A 19,582-nucleotide genomic window follows, 5' to 3' on the forward strand; every position below is an offset into this window, starting at 1 on the left:
TGTAAGCGGCCAGGATATCGAAGAGACGTGCAAAATAACTAAATGAACTTCTTCGTCGACAGAAGTGAAGATGGCTGATTTGCATCCTCAGAAGCACCGCGTCTGGGCGCAGAGTGCGCTGCAGGGGCGTGAAGCAAGAGTCCAGTGGTTGCGGCTGCGTTGGGGTGCGGGCAGCTGCACAAGTTTAGCAGTCGATCGCCGGCCGCTCCGCAACCCGTACCCACCACGAATAATTCCGGAAGATCGCAGTGCTAATGGCATCCGCCCATTTGCATGCTAACACTGTCCCACATAAATAACACAATAACAGCAAGTATTTGCATACGAAAGGTGACTTCCCCCCTTTGTAGTTGCGCGCTTTTAGTCATGTTAAATATGGAGTCGGTGTGGGCGAGGGAGTTGGTGTTCGCAACCCTTTACCCACAACTCATCGCATTTCCGTACGCGCACTTGAGCACGGCCCGCGATATCTTTTTATTTGGAAATGTGTGAACGAGTTTTGATTTACGAATAGCGAGTGACCGCCTTGTAAATTTCAATTAAGCAATCTCTGGACGCAACCGCGCAGAATGGAATAATAGCTGCGTTTGTATAGGCCCTTGATGATGCTGGCCACTTCGCACCACCACGGTAGCGTTCGTTAAATATGCATATTGCGCAAATTGAGAGCCAAATAAAGGGGGTAACGCCGTTTTGGTGACCGTTATTGCTAGTTTATACGTCAAATACATGGAGTAAATAATCTGCGTTTACCGCCACATTATGCGAAATTTTTATTTTTACATTTATTAAAAGCATTCGTGAGAACCAAAAACAAACTGTCGAAAACAGTCGTCATTACGCATCAGTTTGAAGCTGGTTTACCAGAATAAATGTTTTCCCATTCTGCAAAGAAAAAGAGTAGGGGGTGTCGATGGCCGGATTGTAGCGCCGCTGTCTTGTACTCCACAGATTGGGATTTCGAGTTCAGTCTAGTGCAGCTGTAATATATTCGTATGTCTGACGTTCAGAACACCCACGCACGCGCGCATGCACTCTCTGTATGCTGTTGACAACTTACATTAGCATGTTTCAGTTAACGTGTTTTTCTTTGTATGTTACAAAATAGTAAGTTAAATGAATACTTGTACAGGTAGATAAAAGTAAGAAATATTATTCGTTCTGCGGTTTTATGAACAAAGTTTACTTAGTTCTAGTTATTTTCCAGAATCTCAGAGCAGCGGGTTATATACTTTTTTTTTATAAACAGAACGTTATTTTTCTATTGTGAAGGTGATTAATTTAAGCCCACTGTGTACAAATTAAGTTCAATAAAATTTTTATCAATTTCAGTGGGGGAGCTAGAAATGTTCGAAGTTTTAGGGGAGGATGCAGCATTCCGTACATAACTGGTAGTATTAAGATGGATTTTAGAGTGACATAATGTTCGTTTAGACGAGGTGTTGAAACGAGTGCCCATTTTCCCGAACTGACAGGAAAATGCGGCTTTTAAAAGCTGCGCACGAGATGTACCAGTAAAGCTGGTGGTGCCACGGAGCGACAAGCTTCCTTGATGGGTTGTCTGAATTCGCGGTCGGTTAGATGGACGCTTTTGAACACCTCAATTAAATGAACATCCCTCCACCAGATCATCCACTTCAACACAGCCAACTGCGTACAGAATTTTCCATCACTCCAACAAAATTTTGAACTTTCCTAGGTCCTTAACTGAAATTAATAGAAATTTTATTTAAATTAGTTTGTACACAGTTGGCTTAATTCATCAGCTACATGATGTGAAAAGTAGTGTTCTTTTTATAAAATTGTAAAGCTTTGCTGTAAATCTCTGGAAAATAACTAAATAAACACTGTTCATAGCTCCGCAGAAAGGGTATATCATTCTTACGTTTCTCTGCCTAAAAGGAATATTCCTTTCACTTATTATTTTGTAAGTTATAACGAATAACAGCTTATCTGACACACCCTATATGTATGTTGTGTGTGTAAAGTATATTATATAGACGTTGCCGACCGCAGCGCCGTATTCTGTCCGTTTACATATCTCTGTATTTGAATAGGCGTGCCTACACCAGTTTCTTTGTCGCTTCAGTGTAGTATAAGCATGGAACACATTAGTTAACACTGCAAACTGTTATTTGAAACGCAATCATCCTATTACAAAATAGAGAATATAACGGTTTTGCGTTTGACCATTATGAAGTATTTACTTCCTTTTTGCCGAAAACAACAACCGTTATCTTCTCTGTGTTATAATAACTGTGGCCAGATTTCCTCACAGTCCATACATTTGTGAGGGAAGATCATGAAAGAGTTGTGAATTTTCTCGCCCTTTGAAAATTTTTGACTATAGCTGAACGGAAAAAATTTTGACTATCGGAAATAGAATTAGTGTTATATATATATTGAAATATACAGAGTGAATCACTTAAAACTTGCACCGCAAATATTATGGAGATGGAAAGTGATATTGAACGGGTTCAAATGGTTCAAATAGCTCTGAGCACTATGGGACTTAACATCTATGGTCATTAGTCCCCTAGAACTTAGAACTACTTAAACCTAACTAACCTAAGGACAGCACACAACACCCAGCCATCACGAGGCAGAGAAAATCCCTGACCCCGCCGGGAATCGAACCCGGGAACCGGGGCGTGGAAAACGAGAACGCTACGCACGACCACGAAATGCGGGCTCACAGAACGGGTTAGTAGGCTGAGGGTCGTATTGTTAGCCAATAAACAGAGAGTAATAATTCTTAGAAAGTGTATTTTTCGTGCAGACATACACTTTTTTTTAAAATTGAACAATGCCTATTGCATTAACAAACTAAAAGCAGAGTAAGTTAGAATGTCAATGGTGTTTGTTGTATGATACTAGTGCGAGTCGTTTACGAAATATCGAACTGAAGTGTTGTGTTCGCTTGCATATTGACTGGCATGGCTTTTTATACTTCTTTACACTCCTCGGTTGATTCTGTCAAGGAAAGCCTTTGTTTACTCGACTTCTGAGTGGGCCGTTGTAGTGTAGCGGCACCAGACCTTCAGCATATGTTCATTGTGTTGGAAGTCACAGACTGCAGTCGTTGAGTATGGTTCGATGGCGTACTCCAACGGTGAATACGAGGATAAGCACCTTATTTATGGCGGAGCAGAAGGCAACGCACGAGCAGAAAGACGATGGTGTATCGAGATGTTGCCAAACCAACAGACTTACAGAGCTGTGGTTCAAATGGCTCTGAGCACTATGGGACTTAACATCTGTGGTCATCAGTCCCCTAGAACTTAGAACTACTTAAACCTAACTAACCTAAGGACATCACACACATCCATGCCCGAGGCACGATTCGAACCTGCGACCGTAGCAGTCGCGCAGTTCCGGACTGAGAGCCTAGATACAGAGCTGTGGTCAGGCATTTAAGCCATATGGCACTCGTTGTGCGCTACGGTTGGTTTAGCCTCAGCTGGATGGAGTGGGTGTTGAGAATTCCTGGAAAAAGTAAATCAAGTTCCGACCGCAAGCACTCGCCATATAAGTAGGAGTTCCTCAATCAAGTGTATAGCGCCTGCTTCGGAGACAGAAATGCCATCAATTTCACCTACCGAAGGCACGGGAGTAGACTACCCTAGACGTCAAAATTTTTGTCAGTGGTTACTCTAATGTCATGTTGCTGCTCCACTGTTCGGTCGCAGGATGAGAGCCTCTTTACCAGTTCGGGTTTCGTGAACGCTCATAACATGCACGTGTGTGGTTATGAGAATCCTTACGTTACTACCGTACGAGGATATCAACATCGTTTTGCAGTGAATATTTGGTGTGGTGCAGTGGACGATGAGTTACACGGACAGCTTGTTGTCCTTCCATATCGCCTGAATGGCAAAGTGTATCGATAGTTTTTGGATCAAGAACTGGATGGACTATTTCATGATGTGCCACTCGCCACACAAACCAACTTACGGTTTATGCACGACAGTGCCCCGGCACATTTCAACCCGGAGGCAAGATAGTAGCTCAATATTGCTTATTCCGATAAGTGGTCAGGTCGTGGAGGACCAGTTGCTTGGCCCGCCAGATCTCCGGATCTTAACCCCTGAACTTCTACCTTTGGGGCCGTCTCAGGCAGCTCGTATAGGTTGTTGCAAATGAGAATGTAGCGCAAATACACCAGTGAACTGAAAATGGCTGTGCAATTGTGCAGAATGGAATGAACGGAGTCTGCAACAATCCTCGAGTGGTAAGAAGTTGAGCACATGCCGGCACGGTAGCTCAGCGTGTTCGGCCAGAAAGCCGGTTGGCCTCTGTAATAAAAAACTGATTGGAAGGAACAACCACCGAACTTGAACAGGATGTCTTGCGACGTCCGCAACGACCGAACACAAAGATCAACAACTGAAATACAGAAATTTCATAAAAGAATTATTTAACGTTTTACTCTTATTTTCATACACATATCACACCCATGAATTGTGTACATTTACTTTTGAAATGTATAGTTAAGTTTTGGATTGGCAGAACTATAAGACGAGCTGGCTAGTAGGAATGAGACAGGTCACAGGAAGGGATTTACTGGACATATACAGCAGGGAGTCAACACTTATTTGAAAGAATTCACGGCTTGTGCTGGGTGCTATGGGGAGGTCTTCTGCTCTGGACACTACTTATGAAGACGCTAATCGGCTCGTCCAGTCTGAAGATTCTTATAACAACCGCAGCTAGGCAAGGGTGTCTCCGAGTTGCCAAGACATGACCTGAGGGGCCGTGACAAGGTCACCGCCTCGAGACTGCACAGCGGTTCGACATTTAGTAATCTTTGGGATGACCTTAAATGCTGTGTACCTTGGGATGACTTTAAATGCTACTTACTCTTCAGAGTTACGACTGGTTAGACGACTTTAAATGAGTTTTTAAAACTAAAATGAAACTATAAATTCTATTTGGCACGAACCACAAAATACAAATTATACTTGTTATGTGTCAGTACTGCTTACACAGTACGCTACAACAGTTTCAAAAGTACAGCGAAATGCTTGTAAATAGGAGTAAAAAAGATTTATGTGTCAGAAAATTTAACGTTGTGTAATGTGACACTCCACGCACTGACGTACGTTGCTTCTGTTACCTATATACATTGTAATTTAACATTTCTTAAATGAATATATTCTTAATATCTATGAGTTTTGTGAGTCCTTGTTTATGAATATTATAAATTCCTTTTTTGGGGTAAAAAGTGTATTTGCGCGTTTCGTGTCAACAAATGACGAACATGCTGGCTGGTTTATTGATTCTGAGGACACGACCAAATTTTGATTTCGTCGAATCATCCATCCTAACACTGAAACACTGGTGTATTATCAATATCTGCAGAAAAATCGTAACAGTCTGATTTACCTTCTAGCGACGATCCCAAAATTAATTATAGCCTATGACAGTTCAAATGGAATGCAGTTCGCCAATAATTCGTTGAATCCATCGTCAGAATGGAGAGGAAGATGAAGGTAAGAAATTCCAATTCACATTTGGTACGTCTACAGTAGATATTTCTGCAGTCATGTAATTGTGCCTTGTTATAGTTTGCCTTATTTGACCTGTACACTATTTTCTTCTCTGCCTTCTGTCTGTTGACATAAAAATAATGGCAGTTAAACAAATATCACTTCCATATCGCTGCAGTATATTTTCTGGAGACCAAAAATCATATACTTCAGTATTATTGAAGTAACTGGAAGCGATTATTTGGAAGATATCCTTAAAATGAAGGTTTTGGCTGTCTCCTTGCTGGCCGAAGTGGCCGAGCGGTTCTAGGCGCTACAATCTGAAACCGCGCGACCGCTACGGTCGCAGGTTCGAATCCTGCCTCTGGCATGGATGTGTGTGCTGTCCTTAGGTTAGTTAGGTTTAAGTAGTTCTAAGTTCTAGGGGACTGATGACCTTAGAAGTTAAGTCCCATACTGCTCAGAGCCATTTGAACCATTTTTCGAACTGTCTCCTTGAAAATATCTCCTACGTAAACATATTCTCCTACGTAACAGCTACTCTAAATTAAGACAAGATCAATTATTTGTTGCGCAGAGTCTCAGCTCGTTAAGAAGCTTAGTACACAATTCAACTTCTGCTGCACGTTTAGTTAGTGACCCACAGAAAAATTTATTTCTTTGTTAATTCCGTGCCTAAAGTGAAGAGCAAAATCAGAACTTCATATTACCTTTGTTAATTGTAGATCTATTTACTTTTTATTGCTAACTGAAGACAGTCGACTTGCTTTAGCACCTCCACAGACTCTCATGGAGGTCTTTATGTTAATACTTGTGATCACCGAAATCTGCTAAAATGCCACAGAATGAGTCATCAGTAAAGAATAAAAGACAAATCTGAAGAAAACGTAAGCGCAGGAAACTTGGGCAATCGAGCAGCTGACAGCAAACTAAAATTTCAGGGTGTTACATTCAGTAATGCACTTCATCTGTTCAAAAATGGCTCTGAGCACTATGGGACTTAACATCTGAGGTCATCAGTCCCCTAGAACTCAGAACTACTTAAACCTAACTAACCTAAGGGCATCACACACATCCATGCACGAGGCAGGATTCGAACCTGCGAGCGTAGCAGTCGCGCGGTTCCGCACTGAAGCGCCTAGAACCGCTCGGCCACACCGGCCGGCTACTTCATCTGTTAGTAACAATTGACATGATTATCAATATCATTACGAATGAGAGGCTGCTTTCCTGTCTCCTATGAGCCCTAGTAGCCTTGCCAAAGAGGTTTTCGTGATGTACCCATCCCTTCCTTTTTCTGCGTTTCCTTCAAGACGCAAATGAATCATGCACGCAAAACTGAAGAGGCTGATAATTTTATAATGAAACGAGTTTTTGGAAACGAGCTTTTGGATTGCTTTTCTACCTGAGCGGACAATCTGGGACGTCAGATTCAACTGCATATTCATGAGTTCAAAGATGACGAATAGGAAAGGCAAATTGAAAATTGTATTACTACTGACACCCGAAAATTATTTTTAGAACATTAAATCAATATCGAGAAGTGACACAACTGACGGCGAACTAGACACTAAATTTTCCATGGCAGTTTTGGTTATCCACCGTACCTGTATATTAAATGACATGAAACATGGAGCAGTCGGGCACTTTTGAAATTTATTTATGTTAAAACTCATTTACGACTTTCGGCCGTTTTCGGAGGGCTAAATGCAGTTAAGAAGATTCTCATAGCCGATCTATAAGGCGCAACTTTGTTGCATTTTAGCCACTCTGTTTTTCCGGCGCTTGTTGAGTGACAGAATAAATTTTTATTTCGCACAGGCGTGCAGCATTATTCGAAATGCAGAGTGCAAACTGACGGTAAATAGATTAACTGCAAGCCAACTGAAGAGAGGCGAAAGCCCCAAACGTGCCTTGGCACAAATGAAATTAAAAGACAAACTGGGTTCAGTATCTCTCCACGAGAGAGAAATACGTTATCATGATAATGATGATGTTTGGTTTGTGGGACGCTCAACTGCGCGGCCATCAGCACCTGTACAAAGTTCCAGTTTTTACACAGTCAATTTTTTTTCACAGTCCAAGCTAGTCACTCTCACAAATGATGATGATGGAATAATGAGGATAACACAAACACCCAGTCCACAGACAGAGAAAAATCCCCAATCCGACCGGGAATCTATCCCGGGACCCCATGATCCAGAGGCAGCAACGCTAGCCCCTAGACCACGAGCTGCGGACTACGTTAGCATGGAAGCAAAATAAAACTCCCCAGAATCGAAAAGGAAAATGTGTGCATGTGTGTGTGTGTGTGTGTGTGTGTGTGTGTGTGTATGTGTGTGTGTGTGTGTGTGTACAATTGTAGTGTGCGTACTATAAGACCTTCGGTACACACACCATGTGTGTGTGTGTACAATTGTAGTGTGCGTACTATAAGACCTTCGGTACACACACCATCAGATTATTTGACTTGTCGCTCTAACAAAGTAGGCGAGTGTCAGCAATATGTCTCGTAGTCTTATCGCGGCGTGTCTATCTTCTGCCGTTAGGTCAGACGATAGAAATGCCACTTGCACACTTAGAGTAGCAGATTGACAGTGACCAACTTTAAACAGAACTTGATTAATTTTCACACACATTTATTAAAATAATAAAAAGCATAGACATTACATAACTTGATTCTGCATGCTGTTTACAATTGACAATCTGAAGTTCCTTTGGTCTTGGTACGTTAATCTTATTCTCACATATCTCTGACACTTGACAAAGTGTCTATTCATTTATCTTCATGGCTGTGTACAGAAATATGGTAATCTTATTAGGCGCAGACTGAAACTTGACTATAGACTGGTACAGACTAATGCAGACTGGTACAGACTGCTGCAGACAAAGGCAGACTGACTAATCGGAGGTCTGTACACTCGTTTAATACCTCGCGCGTTCAGGTATCACTGCACGAGTGTGATCCGCGACGAGAAAAGGTTCTACGTTAGCAGCAATCTCATTGGCTGCGTTACATATTAATACGTGGATCGGCGGAAGCAGAATTTGGTCCGTCTCTAAGGCAGCGCCATGTCGTAGTGCGGAGACGGGCGAGCACTGCGCCTGCGGTGTTGTGCTTAGCAGGGCGCGCTCTAGTGGGAAAGTTGTGTATGCGCTGACTACGCGGAACTATGTACACAACAACAATACATGCAATTTCATCTTTCAATGTGCAGCTGGAGTCATCCTAAAGAAATACTGTTCACCACGTTTTTCGTGCGACGTCCAGTGTAGATGTAAACCGTTGGTTTGTTTGCCGTTACGAACAAAGTGATGTTTAAAGCGGAATTTTACTAGTCCATTTGATAGAGCGATCCCAAATTAATCTAGAGCGAGATTCATTTCATGGCTACAGTATTCAAGCAGCAACAGTACTGCCCAGCCGCCATGCAGCAGCGCTGGTTAGTCGCTGCTGCATCTTTAGTGATTTTTCGTGATAGGAAAGAAGATTAGAGTTTAACGCCCCGTCAACAGGGAGGTCATTAGAGGCTTAGCAGCAGCGCGGATTACGAAAGGATGCTCTTTCAAAGAAACCATCTCGGCAGTTGCGTGGTACAATTTAGGGAAATCACGGAAAGCCTAAATCTGGATGGCCGGACGGGAATTTGAACCGTCGTCCTCCCGAATGTAAGTCCAATGTGCTTACTACTGCGCCACCTCATTAGGTCCCAGATACTCTTCATGTGTTACTATTGATAAAATGAATATCACGCTACACTAATTTGGGGTCGCTCAGTCGAATGGGCACGTACTATTTCGCTTTAAAAATCATTTTCTTTGTGTGTGGTACACAAATCGACGTTTTTCGTCGACACTGGTAGTCACATGAAAGACACGATGAGCAGTATTTGGTTGGGCTGACTCCATTCTCCACATTGCAAAAACGAAACTGCAAGTATCTGCCGAAATACTAGAGAAAATACGTGGCCTGGCCTTCCTTAGGAGGGACACTCGGTGTATATATTTCAACGATATAACCGTATTATAGGTCTGGATAGAATTTACACAGTAAAAATGTAATTAAAGGTAGATATTACTGATCTTCTTTTAGTAGGTTGAATCTGCACCATCGGGAATGTCATGCTTCTCTCAACGACAAAATGCTTCAAGCAGACAGCAGATACTTTGTGCACTGCCTTGTAAAGATTTGAATGAAGTACATTGGTATCAAAGTTTGTGTAGATAAGGTGTCCTGGGAAGTATGTCAAAGCACATTTAAATCATGCTTCCCATAAAATATTAATATCGTACTGTTTTTCATTTTTAAGTTTTTTCAGATATATAAGAACTTGTAGAGAAGATGTTGTAATGACAACCTTTTTAGTTATAAGACAACTAATGGAAAAGAGACTGGCAAGGTATCTGAGTAGCTATTTAGTGTTGATGGATCTCATGGGCGCACATGGTAAAGTGTCGCTAAAGAAACGGAAGTCCTGTGAGGGAGTGAGCTTGACAAGACCATAGTTGGGATTATATGCGAACTATGTAGTGTGTAATCAAAATGGGGAGTAAAATTTCGTCACAGCCTTTCAGAATTACAGTAGAATTAAAACAGGGATCCTCCTTATCTCCTACAGTGTGTAAAATATACATGCAAAAAGCCTTACACCTATGGAGTAGCAAATGTGCAGGAATGGGCATTCAGACACCAAAGGATCAAAGTTTGCGCACCTATTTCTTCGTAGATGATCATTTAGTGATGGCCAGTGAGGAAGATGATACACGCCTCATGTTAAGCAAATTATTAGAATAAGATAGTGAGTGGGGATAGAAAGTAAATCTTCGAAACAGTGAATAAATATGTTGTGTTGAAAATGTGGCAAACATTATATTAGAGGATCTGCACACCTAGGCTTGTAAAACAGTTAAATACTTGGGTACCATCCAATCGGGAGACGGAGGAAGTAACTGGGAAATACAACAACGAGTAGCCCTTTGGAAAGTAGCAATCCAGTATCTAAACTCTCAGTTATAGTCTTTAAAGATAATTTGGAAAGTAAAGAAGGTGCTCTATAGATGATGATTGGTTGGTTGGTTGATTTGCGGGAGAGGACCAAACAGCGAGGTCATCCGTCCTGTCGGAGTAGAGAAGGATGGGGAAGGAAGTCGGCCGTGCCCTTTCAAAGGAACCGTCCCGGCATTTGCCTGAAGCCATTTTAGGGAAATCACGGAAAACCTAAATCAGGATGGCCGGACGCGGGTTTGAACCGTCGTCCTCTCGAATGCGAGTCCTGTGTGATATCCACTGCGCCACCTCGCTCGGTCTATAGATCTATTGTAGAGCCAATACCGGTTTATGTATACGAGTGCCGGGAGCTTAATAGAAAAAATTAACAAACTGAGAGTTGTAGAAATTGTATATCACAGTAGATAGTACAGAGTATCTCGGCGAAACCACTTAAGTACTTATAATACAACGATTGGGGATATGACCACTGAAGAAAGCATCAAGATAGAATAGGGTAACAGCAGGTCGGCTGGTATGGACATACAGTGCGAATGGCAGATTACAGATGACCAAAGAAGATCTTGATGTACCATCCTTAGGTAATGCGGAGAAGAGGAGGACTGAAAGCTGCCTGGTTGAGATGGAATAAAGATGGATATGAAAAAAAAGAGAAATAAAAGATGACCAGGAATCATGAGAAGATAGAAATCGATGGCGACATGTATTTTGGATGCGACGACAGCTGTAGAAACCACACGAGAGAACAAGTAAGAGCTACATGATGTTTACTAATAAAAACTTGGAAAACATGCTATCTTACGGAGAACGCATAAAAAGCAGCAGTATTCTTGCAGAACTACTATTGTGTATGGATAGATAGCAATGCATATTTTCATTTCAAAAAGGGAATTCCATGCCTGCGTTTCTGTGGTAATGAGATTATAACAAACTGTTCACTAATTTATGAGGGCATAGTGACTATTCGTTGAAGTGAAAACAGATAATAAATATCATTAAAGCGTCAAAATGTATCCAATACGAAATATATGCCTCTCTCTATAAGTGGGACTCGAGGAAGCGAAGGTATCCGAGGCGCAATCTCGGTTTCTGAAAAACTGCTGTCACCAGCAGTACTGGTAATACGAACATGAATCACCCTGAATTTTAACAGTAAATCACACCGTTATGCACAAGTCCTCTCCTATAGCATCGGCAGATAAAGTAGGAAGAGCATATAGGTGACCTTTGCAACTGTGTTCACATTCCCAATTACTTAATGGATGTGACTGCAGCCAGTTACTGTTCGGCAACCGGATAATCATACAGTAACCGGTCTTTAAATCCAGTGATGCCCAATATGCTACACTAGAAAGTTATTTGGGAGTCACGCCGTTCTTGCAACGTATTAATTCTTACTTCGATAAAACGCGTTTAGCTTTCTTCAAATTACACGAGGTGAATGTGGGGCCGGCCGCGGTGGTCTAGCGGTTCTGGCGCTGCAGTCCGGAACCGCGGGACTGCTACGGTCGCAGGTTCGAATCCTGCCTCGGGCATGGGTGTGTGTGATGTCCTTAGGTTAGTTAGGTTTAAGTAGTTCTAAGTTCTAGGGGACTTATGACCTAAGATGTTGAGTCCCATAGCGCTCAGAGCCATTTTGTGAATGTGGGTACATGAAAACATGCAGACGAGTGCAGTATAATCTGATAAAAATCGAACGCCTGTGCGTAGAAGTATGCGTGGAAATAATGTAGGAGACAAAAACTTTAGCAGTGTTAATGCTTTAAATAAAGTGAAACGCTTTTGATCCAGATAAGGCTTTATCCAGTCGCAAAAGGTGACGTAACTCTCAGATTTCTTGTAAAACTGAGACTGTCGAAGAGAAACCTCAAAAGCAAAAAGACAACACGCTACATTTATTTATATTTTGGATAATGAAAATTTCTCTAGGTCTACCTACATTTCGCTAAAATTTTCTAAATTTGCAACTTCTCTGTTTACAACAGATCATCCACGAACAGCCTGATAAAACTTCCGACGTTATCCACTAGATCATGTATATGTTATTTATACCATCAGTCCGTAATGAAACAAAAATAAAAACATTCCGTGTTTGATAAAAGGAAGTGGTAACACAATGGTGGCAGTGTGTGCCGTCTTTGACTGCGAGTGATCCGGCGAGCAAACAGAAGGAAGGGCAGACACAGTTCTGCACTCTGGTAAGCCGCGATTACGGCGGCCGAGGCTGCACAAAGGTGCTGAGGAGGCCTGCCCGCAGCTGGGAGCGACAAATGCGACCACTCAGCCCGGGACGCCATTCGTTTTAGTCCCAGCTCCTTACGAAAGCGATCGCCCGAACAAAGGACAGTCAACAAGTCGAATGAGGCTCAGGCGCGGAGCCGGCTCACCCTGCTGAAAGACGCTGCTGCGCACCGGCCGACTAGGGACTGCGGCCAATCAATATCCCAGTTATTTAACGGACCGGAAATAGAGAGCTCTGCTATAGGAAGACACGTAGACTCTTTCACAAGTGTTGAAACGACTTCTGTCCTCCGAACTCATTCGTGAGTTACGACATTATGCTGAATCTTGACTTGTACTTTGGGAAACGCATTCAGTCTGTAAATTTCTCTCCGCGCAAATCTTTACTTCTCTTCCGATACTCTAGCAAACAAAAATGCTGATTACAATAATCAGCAATTATCAATACACAAAAATTACAGCAGGATATAATGCAACCACATAAATAAAGATGACGGAGAACACACACACACACACACACACACACATATATATATATATATATATATATATATATATATATATATATATATCCGTTAGTAGTTTTCGATATAGTTATCGTCAGATACTTTCATTTACATTTCTTCCTTTTCGTTTTTGCTCACATCATTACAAAAATATTTGTGGCTCCTTTTAAATGATGTGAGAAGTAGTTGATCTCCGTCTTAAAGTATCTAAAATATTTATTTTGTGATAATAAATGTAATAATAATCACAGATTAAGTTCTTTTTCAAGAAGAACCAGCGAATCTATATAAACTTCTACGTACGTGCTTCATTGTATGACACGTTATGTTTGTTACAAAACACAGTGTAGATATCGTTCGTCAAATGATCGCCTATTACGACAGCACGGTAGACACTCGTACGAGTAAGAAGGTGAACTTCACTTGTATGTTAACCAGATCTACTGACTTCTGGCTTGCCTTATCCGTTTGCTCCAGTTGCTTGTCAGCTACTACGGCAGAACCGGACATGACCGCACTCCCGAGTTACCAGTCGGTTTACCGGATCCGATGAGCAGTCGGACTTACCAGCAGCCATTCTCCCGTCGTACTATTTATTCATGGCTAAAAATGTAAAGGGAGGAAATGCCAGTGGTACTCTAAGTTTACTCCGCCATATTTTATAAGGAGGTTTACGAAGTGTAGATGTAGTATAGATTTAGAGTTGATGTAAAAGTGAGACAGTGTCATAGACAAAAAGTACCCCATCTGACACCTATTAGTGAGTGTGTCCACCCTTCGCCTTTCTGAACTCTGCTGGAGACATTTTCAGTCATGTACATGAATGTCCGTGGAGGAACGGCAGGGCATTCGGCCTCAGGAATCGAAATAAGGGAAGGTAATTATGCTGGAGGCTGGTGTCTGGAGCGAAGTCGAGGTTCTAACTCATCCAGAAGGCGTTCCATTGGGTTCAGGCCTGGACTCTGGGAAGGACAGTCCTTTTCAGAAATGTTATTATCCACAAATCATTGCTCCACAAATGCTGCTTTATCTCAGGGAGATCCTGATATAAACAAGTATCGCTTCCGGCCTGTTCCTTTACTGTACGCAGGACATAGTTCTGTAAAATGCCTTCATTCCTTCTGCATTTAGCACAATAAGTGGACCACACTCTAACCACGAAAAACACCACCTACCGTCACAGCACCTCCTCCGTATTTCAGGGGCTACACATGATAGCAGATAAGGTTCTCCAGGCATTCGCCAAACCCGAACCCGTCTATCAGCACCATACTTCACTACAAATCACTGGTTCCCAGTCACCCACTGTCCGATGGCTTCACTCTTTACACCATCGCTTAGCACTGACTACAGAAAATATGTAGTTTATCAGGAGCTGCTAGACCACAGTCATTGTGCTAGATGGACTGCTGGTAGCACCTTGGAATTCACGAGCGAATCCTCTCACTGTTCATGACATACATATCTAGCGATCACAGGCAATGCAAACCACGTCCTGCTACCACAAACTGTATCCACCCATTACTGCCTTGAGCTCGGTTCCTCCAGGTGTCTCCAGCCCCAAGGGCTGCCAGGTCCTTTGCCAGGGCGTCCATCCAGCGCTGCCTTGTTCGTCTTGTGGGGCGTCTGGTTTTTTATTTTTCTCAAGTGCCGTCTTCGCCTGTCTTTCTTCTGGCACACGGATCACATGGCCCGCCCACTCGATTATTCTGCTCTCCTGCTTCTGTGGGATTGCTGGTTGTTGCATCAAGAGGTAGATTTCCTTGTTCTTCCTCCCTCCACCCTCCTTGATCTATGATCTGTCTCCATATCTTCCTCATCTCTCTTCTTTCGATATTAATGCGATTCTATGAGATTTTTAAACCACCTTCCGCAATGCCCGACGGTTTTTGTCTGTCAGTACATGAGATCTGCTTGGTGTTGGTTTAGCCGTCGTTGTTCCTTCGCGCTGCCACTACACAGTCGCATCACCAACAGTAGACTTGTACAGCTTTAGATAGACTCAGATATCCTGGATGGGTTTGTTACTCAGCTCACATCCTTTCACTATTTCACGTTCGAAGTCACTGAGCTTTCATGACCGACCCATTCTTCTGTTATTGTCTTTATTCTGACAGCACAATACCAAGGGCGAAGCTTTGCATTTTTGTAGGGTAGGCCGAGAATTAAGAATTTCGAAAAAAGGAAAAATCTTAAAACAAAAACTTGTAAAATAGAAAAACTGCAAAAATAACTTAGTTACATACACTACAGGCCATTAAAATTGCTACACCAAGAAGAAATTCAGATGATAAACGGGTATTCATTGGACAAATATATTATACTAGAACTCACACGTGATTACATTTTCACGCAATTTGGGTGCATAGATCCTGAGAAATCAGGACCCAGAACAACCATTTCTGGCAGTAATAACGGCCTTGAGACGCCTGGGCATTGAGTCAAACAGAGCTTGGACGGCGTGTACAGGTACAGCTGCCCATGCAGCTTCAACACGATACCACAGTTCATCAAGAGTAGTGACTGGCGTATTCACCAGACATTTTCAATTGGTGAGAGATCTGGAGAATGTCCTGGCCAGGGCAGAAGTCAAACATTTTCTGTATCCAGAAAGACTCGCACAGGACCTGCAACATGCTGTCGTGCATTATCCTGCTGAAATGTAGGGTTTCGCAGGGAGAAAATGAAGGATAGAGCCACAGGTCGTAACACATCTGAAATGTAGTGTCCACTGTTGAAAGTGCCGTCAATGAGCACAAGATGTGACCGACGTGTAACCAGTGGCACCCCATACCATCACGCCGGGTGATACGCCAGTATGGCGATGACGAATACACGCTTCCAATGTGCGTTCACCGCGATGTCGGCAAACACGGATGCGACCATTATGATGCTGTAAACAGAACCTGGATTCATCCGAAAAAATCTCGTTTTACCATTCGTGCACCCCGGTTCGTCGTTGAGTACACCATCGCAGGCGCTACCGTCTGTGATGTAGCGTCAAGGGTAATCGCAGCCATGGTCTCCGATTTGATAGTCCATGCTGCTGCAAACGTCGTCGAACTGTTCGTGCAGATGGTTGTTGTGTTGCAATCGTCCCCATCTGTTGACTCAGGGATCGTGACGTGGCTGCAGGATCCGCTGCAGCCATGTGGATAAGATGCCTGTCATCTCGACTGCTAGTGATACGAGGCCTTTGGGATCTAGCACGGCTTTCCGTATTACCCTCCTTAACCCACCGATTCATTATTCTGCTAACAGTCATTGGATCTCGACCAACGCGAGCAACAATGTCGCGATACGGTAAACCGCAATCGCGATAGACTACAATCCGACCTTTATCAAAGTTGGAAACGTGATGGTACGCATTTCTCCTCCTTACACGAGGCATCACAACAACGTTTCACCAGGCTAAGCCGGTCAACTGTTGTTTGTGTATGAGAAATCGGTTGGATACGTTCTTCATGTCAGCACGTTGTAGGTGTCGCCACCGGCGCCAACCTTTTGTGATTGCTCTGAAAAGCTAATCATTTGCATATCACAGCATCTTCTTCCTGTCGGTTAAATTTTGCGACTGTAGCACGTCATCTTCGTGGTGTAGCAATTTTAATGGCCAGTAGTGTATTTGTACGAAGATTGACACTACAACAGAAATTGTTAAAAATAAAAACATAAAAATGTTTAAACAGCTACACATTAACAAAAATATAACATGTAGTAAGTCACCGTTACATCTTTTTATAAATTAGTTCTATGCTCCTGTCCTTTTTCTGGGAGTAAACATCGACAACATGACAACACGACATATGAACTCCTGCCGTCTAGTTGAAGATTTCACAGTTCCCTTTTCTGTAGCCAGAATCGCCAAGTTTGACTGTTTCTCGTTTGTTATTGCGTTGCGGAAGTAGGTTTTGACGCATTTTAATGTTGTCGTGCGTGTTTCGCAAGACGCGGTGTTTGCTGGAATTGCAAGGCCCAACAATAGTAATTTCACACATTCAAAGAACACGTTTTTTAATCCGTTGTTTATAATGGATTTAAAGAGTTCCTGAGGCTGTAGACGTTTATCCTCACTGATGTAAATAAGCGTAAATGAAGTTCTTGTATCATTTCTTCACTGTCAAAGAAAGAATATATTTTAGGTAGTTTTTCAACTTCACGTATCGGGAAATTTTCTGGCCTACTATGATCTGAGAACTTTTTCTCATTTACAAGTTCTGTGAACCTGTTTCATGAAAGTCCTAGAATGTAGTTCCCATGTTTACTACTACTGGCTCAAATGGTTCAAATGGCTCTGAGCACTATGGGACTTAACTGCTGAGGTCATCAGTCCCCTAGAACTTAGAACTACATAAACCTAACTAACCTAAGGACATCACACACATCCATGCCCGAGGCAGGATTCGAACCTGCGACCGTAGCGGTCGCGCGGTTCCAGACTGTAGCGCCTAGAGCCGCTCGGCCTCTCCGGCCGGCACTACTACTGTGTCAATTATTTCGGGGTTGGGGATTTTGTCTGCCTGGGGACTGGGTGTCTGTGTATTCCTCATCATTTTATCATCATCATTCGTGACAGTGGCAAAATTGGGCAGTGAAAAACATTGGGACTTCGTACGGGCGCTGGCTGATGACGGCGCAGTTGAGCACCCCACAAACCAAGCATCATCATCGTCATCAACAATTATTTCGGATGCTAACCTTCTCAATTTCTGTGTACTTGGTTCTGTTTCGTTAAAATTATTTTTAGATACGCCTGCTGAATTTATAAGGGGTTTAGCTTCCACTATCCATTTCAGAATAATTTGGAAATTCGTGGTAAGGGCTTTCTAACATTCAGCGTGGTGTCTATTTGTTCTACGTCGTGTCTCCCTACCACTTTCGCGCAACGACGCTCTGTGCGTGTTTTTTAGGGAATTGACTAGTTTGAACCTGGGACCTGTTGCTGGTAAGGAGACGCCAGACCACACATGACATGTAGAGTTCAGAAGAGTTCAGTGAGACTAGCGATGATATAATCATATACTTAATGATTTCTGCGTCAGCTCCACTGCACTCCCTGTAAAAAAATCTTAATACTAACTAAATTTAGTGGAAGGGGTTCAAGGCTTTCCTACTTTCAGTCAGCTGGTAAAATAACGTTGAAAAAGCAGTTAAGTTCACCATTGGAAATTTTATTCTACTCACAAAACATTGTTTATAAATTGCACTATTGATAAAAGGAAATATTTTAATACAGGATGATACAAACCAACTGCGTTCAACAAAAATGTGAACGAATATTCCCTCAATGGGTTTCCAAGTTCTACAATGGATCGATGGATGACCTATGCCATATCACATGTATAATCTAGGTTTAAATTAAGTTTCACAAAAGAGAAAACTATCAAAATGGTCTACAGTGACCCTCAATTATCTTTAATTACTTATCTAACTTGTCGTAAATTACAGTGGCTGATGTGGCTTCTCAATAATTATATAACAGAAAAATCATCGTGTTTCAGATTTTAACTTACGTAGCAAATGTGAATACCATGAGCTTTAATTGACGATCGACACTAGTATTACGCAAAAAGGGGGTGTAACAGATGAGATTTCTGCAGTTCTGAGTGAAGATTTATGCGCTGTTATGTGGCATCACGTGCGTTCATTACCTTGTCGTTGGTTAGGCAGTGTCAGGGGGCGGCGGGCGGCGCAGCTCCATACAGCTCGCCATCTCGGAAGCAACTCCCTCCTAACTTCTCCTTACTACAATTTACCGAAGTTGGTTTAAAAAAACTATCTGGCTGTGTTTTCATCTCACCAATCAGGGTCTCAATGTTAACCTTAAGCTCCGCCTACAAAAATTCTGTCTATCCAATGAGAAACGTTATACTTTTCGTAGTGGGGCAATGTTTTTAACGTTTGCAACGTAACAGAGACGCGAAAAAGTCTCACGCTAAAACTTGCAGCTGGTGTGGCCCTTTTAGTGTTATGGTAAGATCTGTACTGTTCTTCTGGAGGGCTCTATCTTTTAACATGGGCTGGGGGGTGGTCCTGGCGGTTACTTTTCGTGGTGGGGCAATGTTTTTAACGTTTGCAACGTAACAGAGACGCGAAAAAGTCTCACGCTAAAACTTGCAGCTGGTGTGGCCCTTTTAGTGTTATCGTAAGATCTATACTGTTCTTCTGGACGGCTCTATCTTTTAACATGGGCTGCGGGGTGGTCCTGGCGGTTGGCTGGCAACGTGGGTATCCGTCCCTTATCGTAGGGCCTTCTAGCTTAACACGGTTCTGCTCTCGGTTTCTGTTCTCGTTTCTCCCCTCGGAACTGCGTCTGTCTCACAGTGGGAAGGTATGAC

The sequence above is a fragment of the Schistocerca americana genome, chromosome X, assembly GCF_021461395.2.
Source record: "Schistocerca americana isolate TAMUIC-IGC-003095 chromosome X, iqSchAmer2.1, whole genome shotgun sequence".
In the NCBI taxonomy this organism is placed as follows: domain Eukaryota; kingdom Metazoa; phylum Arthropoda; class Insecta; order Orthoptera; family Acrididae; genus Schistocerca; species Schistocerca americana.